The sequence below is a fragment of the Capra hircus genome, chromosome 11 (genome assembly GCF_001704415.2).
Source record: "Capra hircus breed San Clemente chromosome 11, ASM170441v1, whole genome shotgun sequence".
Classification (NCBI taxonomy): domain Eukaryota; kingdom Metazoa; phylum Chordata; class Mammalia; order Artiodactyla; family Bovidae; genus Capra; species Capra hircus.
Window position 1 is genome coordinate 74,319,679 of NC_030818.1, and position 21,947 is coordinate 74,341,625.

General features: G+C 36.2%; 1 protein-coding gene across 6 annotated transcripts in view; it reads right to left on the minus strand.

Moving 5' to 3' along the window:
- The window catches only part of NCOA1 (nuclear receptor coactivator 1), a 218,146-nt gene that overhangs the window by 165,699 nt on the left and 30,500 nt on the right, over positions 1 to 21,947 (minus strand). For 5 of the 6 annotated variants that reach the window (XM_018055561.1, XM_018055564.1, XM_013967828.2 and 2 more), the window contains exon 2: positions 1,541 to 1,685. The gene's annotated coding sequence lies outside the window, so the exon portion shown is untranslated. The remainder of the gene's footprint in view (positions 1 to 1,540; positions 1,686 to 21,947) is intronic. The other variant, XM_018055562.1, reaches the window with a different exon arrangement.

The following is a 21,947-nucleotide window of genomic DNA, read 5'->3' on the forward strand; positions in this document are numbered from 1 at the left end:
AGAGGTCTTCAACTTCATTTATAATGAAATTATAGAATAACCTATATCCTTCCACACATTTAGAATTATTCGCTACAAAGCTTAACAATTCAACTAATGCTGTTATATTGAAAGCAAGAAGGAAAGGTATCTTTAAAAAATAAGTTAGGGACTTCCCTGGCAGTCCACTGGTTAACACTTAACTTTCCAGTGCAGGGGGTATGGGTTCAATCCCTGGTCAGGGAACTAAGATCCACATATCTCCTGGCCAAAAATCCAGAACATAAACAACAGAAGTGATACTGTAACAAATTCATCAAAGACTTTTAAAAATGGCCACATCAAAAAAAAAAATCTTAAAAAACAGTAAGGGAAATGGTTATGGTAATAAGTTAAATTACATATTTAATCATCATTGCCATTTGATTCAAAGTGACACCAAAAAGTTTTCTAAAAGTTCAATGTATCTGCTCGCTGCCAGAGAACTTGTAAAACTTCTCATCAAAACAACCTCTTTTTCATCTGCTATTTGATTCAAGGTAATTTTTCTTTGATAAGAACTGCTCAATTACACCACCCCCTTTTAGAAAGCCATCCACTTATTTTAACTGAAGCAATCTTAGGTGTTCTATTATGGATTCTTATATTTTAGAATTTACTGCTTTACAAGTTCTTCTTTCAAAACAGAACAAAATGAAATTTAAAATCCAAGTAATAAGTGATACATTTTTCTTAGATTTTTCATCTACTCTATCTCCTAGCAAATACAGAGAAGCAACCAACTCTGTCACTGAAAATAATTATCTTTCCATAATTTCTGCCTATTTGGAAACATACAATTAACAAGAAAATATTTTATTTTTAAATAAACACCAAACTAACTGTACCCTCTTTGATTTCATAGGTATTTTAGAAAAATAGAGAGCACTGTGTTTTCTGTTGATACTATGTTTCCTTTGATTGTTTTCAATTGTCTTATGTAGTCTTTAAAGTGGACAGCCACCCCCTGATTTGAAAGTATCATTTGACTCTTTAATTACATATCTGGCTTTTCTGATCCAAGAGAAACTAACCCATCAGATCCCAAAGGTCCTAAAGGGAGTCTATGGGGAGTATAAGTGACACTTCTTTGTGAATAGAAAACCCTTCACAGTAAGTTTAGGAGAATAGGAAAGAGAGGTTTCTGAATCAAACCAAAAGACAAGGTCTCCTGTATCATGGAAGCACATGCTGAATTCAATTGTTCATCTCAGAGGGTCATGACATAAATAAAATAGTAACTAAACTTTAGGCATTTATTTTATTCCAGTTCTTCTATATTGAGTCGTAACCTGCACTCAGTATATTTCTAATAATTGGCATGCTTTTCTAATTATAAAGATTACCTCCTTTTAAAATCTGAATCTCATCTCAGATTTGGGGGAATGTGGGGAGAGGAGTGGATGCATCCCTAAAAGCTAACCATTCTAACATAGAAATTTTTAAACTTATAAAATCTATATAGGTAGCAATCAACATTATACACTGACTGCCAAGGAGTTAAATCAAAGTAAAGCTGTACCTTGAATACCTTAGAGTAAGTAGAAGTTATAAATGTCGGTGTCTTCATTTGGAAGCAAAAATTCTTACTGCCTGATCTTGTCTGGTGGTCCGTGATTTTTATCATCAGAGTCGGTTCCAGTCACATCCCATTAGTATGGATGGATCTAAAGTAGAAAAGACATTAGATTTTAGATACTGTGACACATCATTGTTTCCCTATAAGCATACAAAGATTCTCACTCAAATGCTTTAGTTTTTCAAGAAATTCTAATTCCCATTCTTGTCCCTACCACAGATTTGAAAAACTGAAAATAATGAATAAAGATTAAATAAATAAACAGATAAAGTTATCAGTGGTAATTAGTTACTGGCTTTAAAAAGGTTCAGATACCCAAAGGAGGTATGCCGCAAATTAGACTTCATATGGATAATTTAAGGAGGTAAGGGACCTAAGCTTCTGACTCACTCATCAGAGATCAGAGTTGCTGAAGTCACCCCAGCAGCGACGGCCTCAGGACCCAGTTTCAGGTAAAATGCAACAGTAGGAAGAAACAGATTTCCAGCAGAAGATACCTCCGTGACAAAGAAGCTCCTGATATGATGACTATCATTCATTCCTAGGTCACTGGCAGTGGGAACATGACAAATGGCCCACCTTACTAAATTCATGGTAGTGCTGTATCTTCCCATTTTACCTCACACTTAACTCCTAACAGCGGGACTCTGCAGACATCAGAGAATACTTGAGAAAGGTGAGCCCTACTGGCTTTCATTATTTAAAGCCTAACTGCTTTAGGTTCTACCACCCAGGGTTAAGCTTTTCACTAATACTCCCTTTAGACCACAAAGACACAGTGGATCAGGCTCCAGGAATGATCTTTACACCACAGATCAACTCAGGAATCTTGCTAGTTCCTTTTCCCTGTGGCTCCCACCCCTGTCACTCTTGGGCTTTATTCAAAGCATAAACTACTGTGACTGACTGCCGTCGCTCTGTTTTCATGCCCTCGGTGTTCTCTTTGCTCTCTCACCCACTGCATGTGTTCCCCAACTGCGGTCCTTCCTTCCAACCTTCTCCACAGGGACCTCTGGAAACCCCTTTTACATAGTAAAACAAATGACCTCTATATCTTCAGCCTTATCACTGACCTTAGTTTCAGCCACTGGGCTAAATCCGCCTCTTGAAACAAACCCTCAGGAGTAAAGACTAATAAGGTCAAAGGAATCATCTCTGTCCACAGTGACATTTCCAGACCCTAACTCATAAGCAATCCTAACCCTTCCCTCAGAGTCATGCCATCTAGCTGTCCTACCCTCTTCTTGTCTCTGTCATTGAATATTCCACTCCTTCATTTCTAACCAGGGTCCAGACTCAGCCCCTCAGATGCACTCTACCTACACTCATCTCTCCAGTTGTCACCAGTCTCAAAATCTGGGTTTCACCACCCAGGCTATCAGTCCACCCAGTATGTTAGTTTCTTTCTTCCACTTCACCACTCTCAAATTCCTAATCCTGGGTCAATTTAACCACCTGCTAATGGAAAACACACAACCATGTGGACTGATACTGCTATAACATTAAGGTCTTCAAAGTTAGTCAGACAGACCCTGAACGCCATCCATGTCATTAATCAGATCCTTCTTCCATGACCACACTGCCTCTGTTGGCAAACGTGCAACTCTCACTCTTCCAGCCCCACATGGGGTAGAATGGGAAAGGGGTTTTATGTCTTCCTTAACCATGTGTGTAGGTTATTTATATTGTGAAAACACCATTTCTTTCATCTAGTTTTAACATTTTTCTCAGTCTACCGCTGGCTTTTAATACAAATTTTCTATTTTTGGGTGGCCAGACTTACCCATCAGTGCATTTTTCACCTCTCTTATTATTTCTTTGCTTAGAAATTTCTTCCCCTTCAACAATAACAGATAGATACTCTTTCTGTGGGCTGTTTCTGAATACTTCATTGCAAATGATGAATGGAAAGAGATTTAATTCTAAACTGACCTGTATTTCAAATTGCCAGTTTTCCTCACAACTTAAAGTAATTAAGTAAACTTCTCTTTGATTTATAAATTTCTTCTTATAAATTTCATTTGTCTACAACAAGGTTGATTTCCGGGCTATTATCCATTTCTGTAATGTAATTATTGTTTCTTTTTATGCTTTAATTTGTGATAAGAATATTCTTTGGTATTCTCATGTTCTATTCTTGACAACAGTTAGATACATTTTACCAGTTTCCAAGGAGATGCCACTGGCTTCATGAGTAAGAAATGGCTCCCAGTCCACTCTGGGTGGTGTGCTTCTGTTACAGTTGCTGTCTGTACACAGTGCTCCTTTGTACTCTGAGGGATCATCCTTATGGGGTCTAGACCCAAAACCTCCCTCATCATGTTAGAAAACCAGCCTTTTTATTTATTTATCTATCTAAAGCCAGATTCATAAAACCATGATCTTTGCAATTCTCCATGCTTTGTATTTACCTATTCATTTCTAAAATCTACTTTATGTAAAAACAGAAGTATCTCACACACAATTTTTATTTCACAGGCCAACATTTTTTTTTATCAGTTCCAATGGATTTTTCAAATCTTCCTATTATCTTTTAAGGTTCATATAGTTATGTTTACTAACTTTAATTTTTCTGAATATATACCACATTCACATGAATCAAAAACTTAAAATGATGTAAAAAGAAACATATTTGAAAAGTCTCATTTCTCTATCATCCACATGTGGTTTCATGCTGTCCTTGCTTACTATATGTCAGCACTTTTACTAAAGTGGTGTATAAATAAATGTATATTTATTATACATTCTTACATGTATATGCTTCCAGTAATTCTTTATGCAAATACACTTAACTGTAAATACAGTCTTATTATTCCTGCCTTCTTACATAAAATATTTAATTTTGTACATTATCTTTTTCGCTCATTATATCCTGCAGATTTTCCATGTTAGGATATGCTTCCATGTTATTTCATTGTGTGAACATACACTAGCTTGCATAACTAAGCTCATAGTTTTAAGAAATTAGATTCTACAAATTTACGTCATATTTCTGAAAATAATTTAGTTCAAGAACAACAACTGAACAAACCAAACAGCACATGAAACTATGTGATGTGATTTCACAAAATTTTATTCCATTAATAAATATAAGTTCTCTTGTATATTTCTTTATCTTTTTATCTCAAGTTTACTTTATGATCCTATCTAAAATCTATCAACTATAATAGCCATAAACTTTGAAAGCAGAAGGACAGTTCTCAGGTTGAAAGGCCTCAAATTCTGAAAGCTGAATAACCTCAATGAGGGTTTCAATGGGTCTACAAAAGTGAAATATAGTTATACAAGAATCAAAACAGCTGTAGAAGCAAATAAATGTTCCATACTACTTAGTAAGATCAGAGAAAGACTCATGGAAGAAATAGCCCCTTGGGTTGAATCCTAAATGACCAAGTGCTCAAGAGACAAATAAAGGCAAGAGAAAACAAGGGGGATCAGAATAAGCAGCAGTTTGAAATAGCAAACTCTGTCAAGAACTTTAAGTAGTTCTACTTCCACTTAGAATGCAGAAAGCCACAAAAGAGTGTGAGAAAAAGCCAGATACATAAAATCAAAACTTCTCTTGAATCTAATAAAGAATTGAAGTCAGAAGGCAACCAAGTAATTCAATTCCAAAGAGAGAAAGTTCCTCCAGGGAGAGACTGTACAAACTGTTTTACCTTTGGCAGGTTCCCAGAAAAAGAAGTGGCCCTCATACAAGTATGCAGGGGAAAAATCAGTTACGATTTTAACAAATTCTAAGTGACCGAATATGAACTACTATATCAGTTAGGCATGGCTGGAAACCCTAAACACAAGGGGAGTTTACACTCAAGTTGCAAGTTCTTCTTCATGCCTCAACCAGATTCTCACAAGAAAGATCAGAGGTAGGACAGGAAACCAGAGAAAGTCCCTCATCATTGATGCAAGTGTGTATGAGGTGACAAGTACGGGTCTGAAGCCTTGCCTGATTCCCCAACCTGTCCCCAACACAGACCAAAAGTCTAGAGCCGTTGGGGGAACAACAGAAAACTCTCTCACACCAGGATCCAGGCAAAAATCCACTGCTTCAGCAAACAGAAGCAAACGCCTCATCCAGACCGGAAGAAAACACTCTTAAGCTCTCAGACACAGGCAAAGGTACACTGGAGCTATGAGAATATGGAGGCAAAAAAACAACCGTCTGCTACTGTAGGGGAGGGGGGAAGGAAAAGTCTTGGGTCAGGGATCCTGCACTAATAACAACAGAAATGTACTACTACAAGGGAGGAAAGGATGGTCTTGCCCAAGACCAATCACAAATGTATGACAGTGTTTGACCATCACAGGGAAGAGAAAGCAGGAAAGCTAAGAAAGTCCTACCACTGAGTCCTGCAGGGCCTGATCAGGATTGAGTTTGGACCAGAACAAGAGAACCCTGCCCTGTCCCACAAGTACAGCTGTGGGTAACAAGCAGCAATAATCTATCACTGGGAGAAAGACAGTAACATGAAATCTCTCTGCAAACAGATGTGCAAAGACTGTTGAAAGATGGGGGTAATATAGCATCAGAGAAAAATTCTATAGTACCACACGCCACACTCAAAACACAAGGCAACACCAGCCAGTCACTTGAGAACTTTGAAGCCCACTGAAGGTAATAATGGCCACAAATTCCAAACCCAGCTCATTTCAGGATTAGGTTGACTCAATCTCTGACACAAACAACCTGACAGGAGAGAATCACTTCAATCTCTCCTACTCTCTATACGTGATAACGAGCATTAAATCACAAACTATGAAGCATCCACAAAAGCAAGAAAAAATACCTCTTTGTTAAGAGATAAAAGAAATCAGCAAAATCAGGACTGAGTCACTCATTTAAATTATCAACGATTCTAAAATAAGTATGCTAAATGATCTAGTATAAAAGATGGACCAGCATACATAAAAAGATGGAAATTTTCAACAGTGAGATGAAAACTTTAAAAAAGTAAAATAGAAAAGCTAGAAACAAACAAAAAAATTGTTTTACATTAGAGAAGAAAAATTTCTTTGGCAGCCTCAAGAGCAGCCTGGACAAAGATGAGGAAAGAATCAGTGAACTTAAAGACGATAGAAATAATACAAAGTGAAACTACAGCTTAGAAAAACTAAAGGAAAAACACAGCTCAGGGCATCCAAGAGGTGTAGTACTATACCAAGATGTATTACATCCATTTAATTGGAGCCGCAGGAGAAAAAAACAAAAATAATGAGATATAAGAAATACATGAATACGATAATGGCCAAGAATTTTCCCAGGAAAATCCAAGACAACAAACCAGAGAGCAAAAAAATCCCAGAGAACCCCAATTAAGATAAATACCAAAGGACACACACACACACAAACATACATGGGTGTATCATAGTCAAGCTGTAGAAAGACAAAGCTAAAAATCTCACAGACAGAGAAAAAAAATAAACACTACATACAAACAACAAATAAAATTTTCTTCAGAAAATTATACAAGTCAAAAGACAATACCGAATATAATATCTTTTAGGTACTGAAAGAAAAAAAAAGCTGAACACAGAATTCTATAACCAGCAAAAGACAATTTTTTTAATTGAAGGAAGACAGAAATTTTTACAAATAAAATGAGAGAATTCACTGCCTACAGACACCAGAAATGTTATAGAAAGTTCTTTAGGCAGCAGTGAAAATTACCAGGTGAAAATTTGGACCTACAAAAAGGAAATGAAGAGCACTGAAAAGAGAAGGTAAGTATAAAAGACTATTTGTTCACAGTTTATTCATTTTAGAAGGTTGCACATGAACTAAAGTAAAAAATGATAATGTAGGGTTAATAACATGTAAGGAAATAAAATTTATGACAACAAAGTATAAAGATGGTAGGTAGAAAGTTGAAGCATACTGTGTTTAAGGTATTACAAGACACATGAAGTAGTATATTATTTAAAGAAAAAATGTGATATTAAAAAATGTGGAAAAAAGAATATGATAAGTTAAGATTTTCAACTTATATACCTTTTTAAAAGATATGCCTTTTAGACCTGAGAGTAGCGGTTCTCAACCAGGAGCAGTTTGGACCCCTCAGAGACATTCAGCAAAGTCTAGAAACATTTCTGGTTGTCACAACTGGGGGCAGGAAGTGGGTGCTACTGTCATCTAGTAGACAGAGACCAGGAATGTTAAAAATCCTGCAGTGCACACAGGATATCCCCGCCATGACCCAACAACAAAGAATTATCCAACCAAAAAGACCAACAGGGCCAAAGTTAAGAAACCATGACCTACAGCAACCACTAAAATATGTCTGTATGCATCTATAGAATATGCCAAAAGTTAGATAAAATGAAATTATGAAAAATGATTAATTCAACAGAAGGCAGAAAAAGAGGAAAAAATAAACAAAAAGGATTCAAATAGAAAATAACTAGAAGGATGGAAGGTTTAAACTTTCCAAATGATTACATTAAATAGAAATTATCTAAACACCCAATTAAAAGGTAGAGATTATCAGATCAAATTTTTAAAACATAATCCAATCATATGCTATCCACAAGACATAGGTTACATATGTCTGTACAAAGACATAGGTTAAAAGTAAAAGGCTGGAAAGGAAAGAAAAGATAGCATGACTGCATTAATATCTGACAAAGCAGACTTCAGAATACAGAATATTACCAATGATGAAGAGGAACATTAATGATAAAGGGTCAATTCATGATAAAACTCTAAGGAGATGGGACAAATCCATAATTACAGCTGTAGACATTCCTATGCCTCTGCTATTAATTAGAAGAACAAGAAAACAGGAAACCACTAAGATATAGAAGACTTGAAAACACTATCGACTGACCTGACCTAATTGAACATTTATAGAACATTATTCACAACAAGAACAGAAAATGCATTATTTTCAAGGCTACATAGAGCATTCACCAAAAAAGACCACATTCTGGGCCATAAAACAAACCTCAGAATGTTAAAAGAATTAAAATTAAATAATGCATTTTTTCTGACCAAAACAGAATCAAGTTAGAATCAATAAGAATTATCAAAGGTTAGAGATTAAACAATGTATTTCTACATAACTCAAAGATTAAAAATTAAGGGAAATTAGAAAAAAATTTTAATTGAACTAAAGTAAAACAGAACATACCAAAATTTGTGGGATACCACTGACACAGTTCTTAGAGAAAAACTTACAGCATAAAACATAAACTGCTTGTATTAGAAAACATAAGTTTTGCCTCAATAATTTAAGCCTCCACCTTAAGTAGAAAAAGCAAATTAAACACAAAGGAGTTAGACGGAAGAAACGAAACTGAAAACAAAACACAACACAGAAAATTTATGAAACTGAAATCTAGTTCTTTGAAAATTTCAGTAACACTGAATAAACTTCCGGCCAGAAAAAGAGAGACGCCACAAATGGATTATATCAAGAATGGAAAGAGGGCAGCACTAGAAACTGTACAGATGTTAAAAGAATAACAAGAGACTATTACAAACAACTTTATGGCAATGAAACTCTGTAATTTTGTTAAAACGTACCAATTCCTTGAAAGTTTGAAAGACAAACTACCAAGTTTACTCAATAAATTAAATTACTCTTCATAAGTATTAAGAAAATTTAATTCGTAATTTAAAATCTTCCCATGAAGAGAGTCCAGGACAAATGGCTTCCTTGGTAAATTCTACCAGCATCTAAGGAAGAAATCATAACAATATTACATAAATTTTCCAGAAATAAGAGTAAACATTTCCCAATTCATTTTATCAGGACAGCATAACACAAAATATCTTAACCAAATATTAGAAAAATGAATCTAGCAATATACAGAAAGGAATATATATAATGACCAAATAACATTAATACCAAGAATACAATATTAGTTCAATATAGAAAAAAAAAAAGAATCAATGTAATCCAACATATTAATATAAGCAATCATCTAAAAAAATTTAGGAAAACCCCACAACCATTCACGATTCAAAACTCAGAAAACCAGGAACAGAAGGGAATGTCCTCAGCCTAAGACATGAATTTACAACAAATCTACAGCTAATGTCATACATAATCATAAAAGGCTAAATGCTTCCCCTCTAAGATCAGGAACAAGGCAAGAACATCTGTTCTCATAACTCCTATTCAGCAATACACTGTACTGTCAGTACAATAATGTAAGAAAACGAAATAAAAGCACAGAGGTGGGGAAAAAAGATAAAACAAAACTACCTTTTTTTTTCACAAGTGCTAGTCGATACAGAAAATCCCAATGAATCTACTACTAAAACTAAATTTGCTTTGAATCCAGCAAAACTTCAGGATACAAGGTCAACATACAAGATTCAACTGTATTTCTATATGGCAGCAATTAATTAGAAATAAATTAACCAAACAGTAGCAATTATACTGGCATCAAAAAAGAAAGATTTAGGATAAATATAACAAAACAAACAGAAAAGTCCTGTGCTCAAAAATATAAAACACCAAGTGAGAAATCAAAGACCTCAATAAATAGAGGTATACTGTTTTTACAAATTAGATTAATCAACACTAAAGTATCAATTCTCCTCAAACTAGTATATAGATTTAACATAAATCCCAATTAAAACCCCACCTAGCTTTTTTGGTAAAAACTGGCTAGCTGATTCTAAAATTTATATGGAAATGCACAGAACCTATAACACTAAAAATAATTCTAAAAAAGAACATTATTGGAAATTCTATACAACTGAATTTCAGTACTTTCTATTTCTTTTTTAATTAAAGTCTTTTTATTCTCAACCTGCTTTGGGAGGAGGAGAGGGGAGGAAGGGGCACCACTCTGCATCCTATGAGTACTTAAGGTTCCAGACCAGGGATGGAACCCATGCCCCCTGCAGTGGGAGCACAGAGGCTTAACCACTGGGCTGCTAGGGAAGTCCTCCAATACTTTATAGAAAGCTAAAGTCATCAGGGTATTGTAATGCTGACAGAAAGATAAGCGCACAGATCAGTGGAACAGAGGAGATGTCCAAAAACAGATCTACATATTAATAGTCAATTGATTCGATCTTCAACAAAAGTACCAGGGTAATTCAATGGAAGAAGAACTGTCTTTGTAACAACTAATGCTAGAACAAACGACAATCCATATGGGGAAGGAGGAATAAAAAAGAACCTCAACCGATACCTCATATCTTCTATAAAAATTAATAGACTTACATATTTTAAACATAAAACGATAAAATTTCTAAAGGAAAACACAGGAGAAAATTTGGGGGACACTAGGTTAACCCAAAGAACCTAGTGAGAAACCCTGAGAAATCTGTATGCAGGTTAAGGAATAACAGTTAGAACTGGACATGGAACAACAGACTGGTTCCGAACTGGGAAAGGAGTACATCAAGGCTGTATATTGTCACCCTGTTTCTTTAAATTATATGCAGAGTACATCATTCGAAATGCCAGGCTGGATGAAGCTCAAACTGGACTCAAGATTGCCAGGAGAAATATCAATAACCTCACATACACAGATGACATGCCACCCTTATGCCAGAAAGCAAAGAGGAACTAAAGAGTCTCTTGATGAAAGTGAAAGAGGAGAGTAAAAAAGCTGGCTTAAAACTTAACATTCAGAAAACAAAGATCATGACATTTGGTCTCACCACTTCATGGCAAATAGAAGGGGAAACAAGGGAAACAGTGGGCTCCAAAATCACTGCAGATAGTGACTGCAGCCATAAAATTAAAAGACACTTGCTCCTTGGAAGAAAAGCTATGACCCACCTAGACAGCATATTAAAAAACAGAGACATTACTTTGCCAACAAAGGTCCATCTAGTCAAAGCTATGGTATTTCCAGTAGCCATGTATGGATGTGAGAGTTGGACTATAAAGAAAGCTGAGCACTGAAGATTTGATGCTTTTGAACTGTGGTGTTGGAGAAGACTCTTGAGAGTGCCCTGGACTGCGAGAAGATCAAACCAGTCAATCCTAAAGGAAATCAGTCCTAAATATTCACTGGAAAGACTGATGTTGAAGCTGAAACTCCAATACTTTGCCCACCTGATGCAAAGAACTGCCCCACTGGCAAAGACCTTGATGCTGGGCAAGATTGAAGGCAGGAGGAGAAGGGAACAACAGAGGATGAGATGGTTGGATGGATGGTTGGATGGTATCACCAACTGGATGAGTTTGAGCAAAGTTCCGGGAGATGGTGATGGACAGGGAAGCCTGGCATCCTGCAATCCATGGGCTTGCAAAGAGTCGGACACAACTGAGCAACTGAAGTGAACTGAGATTAACCCAGAGGTTGGCAAATTTTTTCTGTAAAGGGTCAGACATTAAATATTTTAGGCTTTGTGGGCTTAACTCTGTCCTGCAGCAAGAAAGGAGCTATAGAGAACATGGAAATAAATAGGCATAGCTACTCTCCAATAAAACTTTAATTGTAAAAACAAGCAACAGACTGAACTAGCTATAGTTTGCCAATCCATGAGTTAGGCAGAATTTTTTGATATGACACAAAAAGCAGGGACCGTAAAAGAAAAAACATGAGATATTGCACTAAATTCTGCTCTTCCATAGACAGTGTTACGAAAATGTAAAGACGACACAAACATGGAAAAAATATCTACGAGTATCTCGTAAAGAACTTGTTTCTGAATATAAAGAACTCTTAGATACAATAAAACAATAAACAGTTCAGTAAAAACAATGGCAAAGTATTTCGACAATGCAAAAATTACAACTTTAACAAGCAGCCTGCTGACATGGTACCTGTGTTTATTCACCTTTCCTACCGGCCTTCAGGCTCCTGTCTGAATGGCACCCCCAACATTCTGCCCTATGCAAGAAGATAACCAACAAATGAAATAAAGCTATCAGAGGACTATTTAAGCTGATTTTTAGAGCAGTTAATACACATACCTGTTATAAAAAGTAAACTGTACTAACAGATTATGATGAACAGAAAGTCTCCCTTAGTCATTCAGCTCCTTTCCCTTGCTTACTGTATATTCATTGGTATTCTAAATATTAAAAAGCATTTATATGTATTTTTAATGAAAATGATGGCATATTATACAGCTTCTCATCGTGATTTTTTTAACTTAATGTGTCTTAGAACTTACTTCATATCATTCCTTAAAGAATTATCTCATGCTCTTTTTCTTCTCAGCAACTTCATTATATTATACATGAATATATCATAATTGTCTAACCAGTTTCTCATGGACAAACTCATATTATTTCCAATATTTCTCCATTATTCACAATGCTCTAAAGAATGTCTGTGTACTCATGAACTGGAATTACTTTCTGAGTCAGAGTCTGAATTTAAAGTATGATACTTATGATACCCTTCACTAGAATTTTGTTTCACAAAGTTTATGAAGGCAAGGCTTAAAAAAATATAGATAGATAGATAGATATCAGTAAACCTTCCAGATCAGAGAAACTATGATTTTCAATCCTAAGTAATCCAAGATACTTGCTAAGTCAAGATAAATTCAGAGTGAGTGAAAACAACAAGAGTGAGACTTAGCAAGGCCCCTCACTACCCCAAATTTTTTCTACTTAATTAAGGAAATACTTTTAATTTAATATATATAATCTAATCTCTAAGAGGACTTGAACTGGTTACAAGTTAAGATACAATGTAGAGAGGATTAATCACAATAAAACTTTGTAAATAAAATCAAAAATTAAGATACTGTGGTGGCTGGTTGATATGGATACAAACTATCCTCCCAAAACGCAGCCATCAAGTCCTTACCAGTCTGTGTGCATGCCACTCCACCCATGAGGATATGATGTTTATATCCCAGTTCCTTGAATCTTGGCTGGCCTTTTGACTTGCTTTGACCAACAGTGACCAAAAGTGACATACTGAAGCTTCAAAGATCTGCAGGATTGACAATTTGCCCTTTCTTTTTCTTGGAAGCTAGAAGCCATGTAAGAAATCGGAACACCCCGAAACTATCATGCTATGAAGAGGTCCTGTGGAGGCACACCAACATGCCAGATCTGTAAAGGAAGTCTCCTTAGACTATCCAGTCCAGCCCAAGCTACCAGCTGAGGGAATGAAACCAGCTGATGCCACACAGAAAAGGAGAATCCCCTAGCCAAGCCATAACCAAACTCCTGGCCCATAGAACTGTAAAAATAATAAATCAATGTGGTTTTAAGTCACTAAGTTTGGGAGTGATTTGTTAAATGACAACAGGCAACTGAAACAGACGCTACTGAGCGCATAATATCAGCGAGACAGTGATATTATGTGTCACTATTGGGTTCTGAGTGTCAAAATTGGGTCCATGTTCCCAGGGTTTTAAGTTTTCATTTTTGATAAGAAGGAAATATGTAAATTTTGTATCTGAACAGTATGTACTTGTAAAAAGAACAATGAACCTAGTGGACTATAGTTTCAAATATAATTTTAGAAAATGCACATCATTCAAAATGATATATCTATAGACAGATGGCACATCATTAAATCAGAGTATGGTACAGGCATTTTCATATTAGGGGAGACTGAGAAGACATGATCTTACTATTTTTATTCTCTGAAGCCCTGATACAAGAAATCAGATTGACTACATAATTAAAATATTCATTAAACTATCCTCTCATATCTGATAACTTTCACTGAGCTTTGGACAGACACTAAATAACTGTCTGTGATTAAATCTTCTAATCAGAACATATAGAACACTCTATAAGATTGCTTAAGATTAGAGTCATACACATTTAATAGCCCCAAAGTCTACGATTCCCCTACAACAGCTCCCACTTACATTACCAATATTCTTTAATGTTCAGTTCAGTTCAGTCGCTCAGTCATGTCCGACTCTTTGCAACCCCATGAATCACAGCACACCAGGCCTCCCTGTCCATCACCAATTCCCAGAGCTCACTCAGACTCACGTCCATCAAGTCCATGATGCCATCCAGCCATCTCATCCTCTGTCGTCCCCTTCTCCTCCCGCCCCCAATCCCTCCCAGCATCAGAGTCTTTTCCAATGAGTCAACTCTGCATGAGGTGGCCAAACTACTGGAGTTTCAGCTTTAGCATCATTCCTTCCAAAGAAATCCCAGGGCTGATCTCCTTCAGAATGGACTGGTTGGATCTCCTTGTAGTCCAAAGGACTCTCAAGAGTCTTCTCCAACACCACAGTTATATCCTACGAAAATACCTTAGTCTTTAACTTATTTAACCTTAAAGAGCTATCAGGGAAGCCCTAAACAGCACCTGCTGCTGCTAAGCCGCTTCAGTCATGTCCGACTCTGTGCGACCCCATAGATAGTAGCCCACCAATACATAAACAACCATTCCCTTCAGTTACTATGTGAAGCACATCCTCAAAGGCCAGGGAGTTACATTCCACCTCCTTGAAGGAGAGAAATGTATGCATAAACTATCTGGAGTTCTTCTGTATAAGATAAATAATTGGGGGTGGGAATACCTTTCTATTCAATCATTTAATCAGTGTGGATGGAGGGATATTCACTTTACACTTCGGATTATAAACTGATCCAGTTTTGGTGTCTGAATGCTCTTTCAGATTGTTTCCTATATCTTTTTTTGCCAAGCCCCATTCTTTGGCTTTTGAGTATGTTTACTTACTTTCTGGCTCTACAAAATGTTCCAGGTTCATCTTGTACACTCCCTGCTCCAGTCCTAGAATCAGCCATTTTCTAAGAAGCTTTGTTCTTGTTATTGGAGAATTGTATTAGAAATCAAGATCTGAGTGCTAGGTGTGCACAGTGCTAATGGGGTGTCACTGCTTCTAGGTTCTTTTATCAATAGAAGATAGAAATAAATGTCTATCTAGGAAATAAATGTCTGCATTTTTGGCCATGTGTATTTACATGTCTATAATTGTTTCTGTATCCATATCTACATTAACTTAAACATGAGTTTGTCCTGACTTCTCTAACCCTAATCTAGCACCACATGGTTTGTTCCAGCCTTCCCCTTGCCATGGTTATCTGTAACCTCACTCACCAAAAGTGAGAAACCTGGTTCCCACAATTCACCATCCATTTACTTATTTAATATGAGTGTTCATGTATAATAGTTTCAGATTTGTTAGCCTACACACACCTGAATTTTTAAAAATCATTATATAAGTTTTGGGTGTATCTCTTGAATTTTTGTCCTCCTTTTTTAGCCATTCCTTCCAAAAGTCTTATCAGAAGAATCCTCATTTTAGATGTGTGTGTTCAAAGATCTTTCATCTAAATCTTTTTCTGTACCTTCTACCAGGGTGATCTTTCATATCCATGCAGTCTTGTACTGTTACACTCAGGAAGCTCTAAGAGCATTTTTTATTATGAGGCTTTAACACTGCTAAGATGAGGCTATAAAGAAATCTGATATATAAGAAATGTCCACAAAACTTTGGTTGCATAGCAATCAATCCCTTTTAAAAGATATCCTCTATTTAAAACATTCTTTTTTTTTTTTTCCTACTTCAAGACATTTCTCAGTCTGTCCTTTTCCCTACCAGTGATGAAGTGACCTGCAAAGGTCCTGTACATCCAAATCTAAGCACACACGGACTCTGGACTTTTAACATTTCAAAAGAAGTACGGAACAAAGTAAAAGGAAAGTATAAAGTAACCTGAGACAATGAGTGGAATGTGGCTGCATGTTGTTAGGTTTAATCTGCACAGAGATGATAAACTAGTAGGAAGTAGCTGCTGCTAAATCGCTTCAGTTGTGTCCAACTCTGTGCGAACCCATAGACGGCACCCACTAGGCTCCCCCGTCCCTGGGATTCTCCAGGCAAGAACACTGGAGTGGGTTGCCATTTCCTTCTCCAATGCATGAAAGTGAAAAGTGAAAGTGAAGTTGTTCAGTCATGTCCGACTCTTTGCGACCCCATGGACTGAAGCCCACCAGGCTCCTCTGTCCATGGGATTCTCCAGGCAAGAGTACTGGAGTGGGGTGCCATCGCCTTCTCTGAGGAAGTAGCTATGTGAAAACAAAAACTGGATTAAGAATAATGGGCCTCAGTAGGGAAAAGAAATCACTAAGTCACCTGAGAGACAAAATGGACAAAAGCCAAAAATCTGAAACACAGACCCTGAACCGTATTACTACAGCAGTATAAAAAACAGGTCTTTCTGCTCATCAGATGAGTCCTTAATTCCCAAAATAAATAACTCTGATCAGCCAGAAATTTCAGTGTTAGTCACAATAAAGATTCTCACGACAATGTCATTAAATAAATAAATGGCAAGGTGAATGTCATTATTAAAACAATTATCCTTCTCTCTTAATGGTGAGCACATTGATCATTTTTGTTTAAATCAAAACTGTATTAAATACCTTTTGTCCAAAACTTTTTCAGATAGTTCTGCTGACCACTAGAAGACTCACAAATGTGGCACTATAAAAATAAGCTATTGTTAATTCTAAAACTGAAAATCTTTGGTTGCAACTGTAATGAACTTTGCAATCTTTGGTGAGAGTTATTAAATAAACTATCAAATAAAATTCTATTTCTAAGAAGTAGCAGAGAAATTCTTAGTTTGTGTTGAATTACACTGAGGTCTAAAAAAAGAAAATCTGAGAACTCTAAAACAACTTAAAAATATATATAATATGCTATTTTACCACTAGCTAAAATATCTAAGAGTTTGTTATATCATTATCCTAAATATGGCTGATTTTTTTTCAAAAAATTAGCAAATAATTTTTATAGCATAATGATAAAAAATTAGGTAGGTAAATTAGGAAATTTAGTATTATCCAATATTCATTGGAAGGAATCGTGCTAAAGGTGAAGCTCCAATACTTTGGCCACCTGATGCGAAGAGCTGACTCACTGGAAAAGACCCCGATGCTGGGAAAGACTGAAGGCAAAAGAAGAGGGCCGCAGAGGAGGGAGAGATAGATAGTAGCATCACTGACTCAATGGACATGAACTTGAGCAAAATCCAGGAGACAGTGGAGGACAAGAAAGCTGGGCGTGCTGCAGTCCATGGTGTCACAAAGAGTTGGACACGACTTAGCTACTGAACAACAACAAAAGAGAACATGTATCTGATACTGATCTTGTAAATATCTTTGTCGAGAAAAAAGGTTAGAAAGTTAAAAGTGGTAAATGTACTTCCAGGCAGAAGAGAAGCTAACTATAAAATCTCCACCCCAGAAAATGCCAATTAAGCACTCCGTATCCAACAAAAAGGGCTTCCCAGGTGGCTTGGTGATAAAACAAAAAAAATCCACATGCCAAAGCAGGAGATGCAGGCTCGATCTCTGGGCAGGGAAGATCCCCTAGAGAAGGAAATGGAAACCCACTCCAGTATTCTTGTGTGGAAAATCCCGTGGACAGAGGAGCCTGCTGGGCTACAAATCTTGGGGTTGCAGAAGAGCTGGACACGACTTAGCGACTAAACAACAACATCCACCAATGAACAGGGCTATGGTGGCCTGTCTCAGTGCTCAGCCTCCAGCTGCCCTGTTAAACTTTTTTCTTTTCAATGACTTGCTCCAATAATTCAGAAACTTCATCGTATCTATTGATAACACAAAGCTGAATAGGCTACAGAATGCAATAAATGAAGATTAAAAGTGGTAAATGGTCTAAAGGTAGAACACTGGGTTAAAAACAAACTAGATAAAAATTTAGGGTGATAAGCACATGAGAGTTTGCTGTATAGTATTCTTTACCAGGTATGTACTTTTAATCTATTATTTTGCATCCATTAAATGTTTATTTAAAATTTAAGAGTAAACAAAGCACTAGGATAAAGCATATTAAAGTCCCATCCCTAGATTATTTCATGTAATCCTCACAACAATCCTACTGATGAGGTATTACTATTCTCATTATATATTTTTTTACAGTCAAGTTAATCCAAGGACGCTTTACTAATAAATGGCAAAACCCAATCTTTTTGCTCCATGGCTTGCTTTGCTATACCAATCTCTTCTTTATTTCTCAGTTAAAATGAAGATAGCAGATTCTAGATAATAGCCAGTTGTAAAAATAAATAAATACACAAGCAAACAAATCTATAGGCTTACATGACCAAAGTTGTTAATGGGAACAAAAAGAGGGATATAATGTCATTAAAACAAAAACTAATTGAAAACTTGAACTATTATAATCACACTGCTAAAATAGACCCATTCTAATCTGAGTTGATCACAATCACACTTAAGCCATCATACGAGGATTTAAATACTATGATTTGAAAGATTTAAGGTTAGAGAACATCTAGGGTTTCCAAGAGTCTGAATATAATGGTACAGAAAAAACCGGTTACCAAAATTCTTCTGGAAGAGAAGCATCTGGAAAGACAGACAGCTATCATCAAATAGAGACATCAAAGTAGTCATAAAATATCCAAACCCTTGATGTACCAAAATGGAGAGCGATTTGTTATACCCAGCTTCGCAGAGTAGAGCTGGGACCGATAAGCAGACAATATAAAGAAGTAAACCTCAGATCACTATTACTAAAGATAATCAAGCAGAAGAGAGACAGACTAAAAAACCAAAGATCCCTTACAAACATCAGATTCTATTTCCCTAATCCTTATCCTTCATATGAAGTCTTTGTTCTCTACAACAAATTACAGCCTTGATTTTAACTGTATGGTAGTCATTTCACATTTTATATGCATATCCCCATAAAATAAATGTCACAAATTATGGCCCAACTGACAGGTCCAAAAACTTATTTTACAAAGCTGTACTACAACATTAATTAGAGTGGAGTCACGTTTTGTTTGCTTTTATCTTTCTCAAACTAGTCTCCCAAGTATGAAAATTAGACTACACTGAAGAATCAGCTTGAGTTCTGGGTAAGTGAGCAGGAGACCATCAGAACAAGGCAGACTTAAGAGAAAAAAGTCCTTTTCCCCTAAAGTGGTCACTCCCTAAACTGCCAACCTTAGCAATTTTTCTAATAAAACAATTTGTCTTCTGTAAATCCCACCATTCTGCACAGCTTTTCCACTCTCCTCATTCCTAACTCCAGTATGTACAAATTACCCCACGCCACAGTATCCTACTCTAGTACCCTAGTCTGGCTGCTTCAGTTGACCATGTATTGACAATTGACCAACTCTAATGTACAAAATTACACTTCTCCCTTTTAATCACAACTAGGGATGGAGAGATAATCTGACTAGAACAATTTATAAAAATGACTGTAAACTCTTAATCTACCCAGAAGTATATAAAAAACAAGTATTTGTCCATCCAAATTAATGCTTAATAGACAGAATTTCAGACAAAATAATAATGAAATTAAAAAATCATCAGACAGTATGGGTGAAGATACTTTCTATCATTAGCCTTGTCTGAAATCCCATAAGTGGATTCTGTTCCACAACTTTTCTCTTCTAGTGCGGAAACCTTCAAATTCTTTAAAAGGCAATGGTTTCCAAGAATTATACCCCTGGTTAACAGGGAGAAGGGAGACCATTTAACAATAAGTAGGACTGGGGAAAACGGTACTCAGTACTTGTGTAGACAATTAAATGGTAATTGGAGAAAAACCTCAAACAGATAAATTATTTAATAAGCAGGGAGTTATAAAAATTTTAAGACTGAAGAAAATGAGTCTTATATACTTGTTTCAGGCTTACATGACATCTGCTCTCTCATTATGACCCACCAAATGTTAACAAATATGTTAGAAAGACAAAAAAAAATCTACTTAACAGCTTAAAAAAAAAAGATATAAATGATGATTTTTAAAAAAGCTAGTAAGATGCAGTAAAAACAACTGGGAGAAGGATAGTAAGGAGAAGATGGAAGGATACAGTCAAAGAAGATATATTTTGGAATAGATGAATAATCCAAATGCAAATAATCTACCTACAGATAATCATGACTTGCCCATATATATATAACCAAATGTAAAATATATTATTCTGAATCAACACATGTAAAATGTTTACAGTGCTGCCTAGTATATGATAAGCTTTCAAAAAGTGTTCATTTCTACAACTATTGCTTATAATACCCACTGCTTGCAGCTTAAAAGAATTCTAAATACTCAATCCTTCCCTCTCCTAAGAGTATGAGTACTACGCATTTTAGGATAATTAAAGGTAAATGCATTACCCCTTTCAGATCTTTAAAAGCAAGAATCTTACTCCAATGATGCATTAAATTACAAATTACTGCAGAATATTATTATATTGCTAATGATTACGGTTTTACTTTACCCTTTCCATCTTTAGCAATCTTAAGCCCTCTTCCAACCTACTTTAATACCTGGGCAAAACCATCCCTCATCATTACTGCATCTTATTCAAGTATCCTTCCTCCTCCTGTTTCTACACCATCCCCAAATCAGAACCCAACTTCAAGCTCCCACAGAGTTGTGCACTACATCTTGTATACGCTTTCTGTACCTTCAAAATGCTTCTCATGTGTGCCCTTATCAGGTATCATTATAATAACCGCTGATGTTATCTACTGCCACTATAGTCTGAGAACGTCCATGTTTTCTTCATCATTATGAGGCTGGCACAGAATACTTAACACTAAAGGCTGCTAAATGTTTGCTGAATGAATGATTCCATCCTTCAGAAATAAACTAGATGACAAGAAATAGTTTAATGAATTACAGTACATTTCAGTTACTGAGTCATAAAACAAAAACAAGTCATTATTAAAACTCAATAATAAATGTTAGAGAGACTGTGTATCACAATGATTAAGAACATGAGATTTGAAGTCCGTCCAGCTTTTGTTCATTCATTCAACAAATATTTAATGAGAGGCTACTTTAAGCCAGGCATCCATCTATCCTGCTTGCGTAGAATTTACATTCCAATGGGGAGAAGCAAACTATAATCACAATGAAACAGGTAAATAATACAGTATGTTAGAAGGTAATACATTTGGGAGCAGGGTAAACAGAGATGGGGATTCAGTGAAGAGGAGGGGAAGGGAAAAATAGTGATACTAAATAGGATGACACAGGTAGACACACACTCCCCACCCCCTACTTTACTGGAAACAAGATTTGAGCAAGAGTTGAAGGAGTTGAGAGGGATATCCAAGAAATGGCCAGAATGTTTTCATAAGTAGCTATACCATTTTACATTCTCACCAGTAGTGTATGAAACTCCTGATTTCTTCCAAGTTCCTATCAACGCTTGTTATTATCTTTTTAATTCTAATCATCACAATGGGTATGAAGTGTGGTATTTCATTGTGGCTTATATTTACTTCTCTGATGACTGTTTTTCCATGCTCTTTTAAGTGCCGGCCACTCAGTCATGTCTGACTCTTTGCGACCCCGTGAACTGTAGCCTGTCACGCTCCTCTGTCCATGGAATTCTCCAGGCAAGAATACTGGAGTGGGTTGCCATTCCCTTCTCCAAGTTTCATGCTCTTAATAGTTCTTAATTTT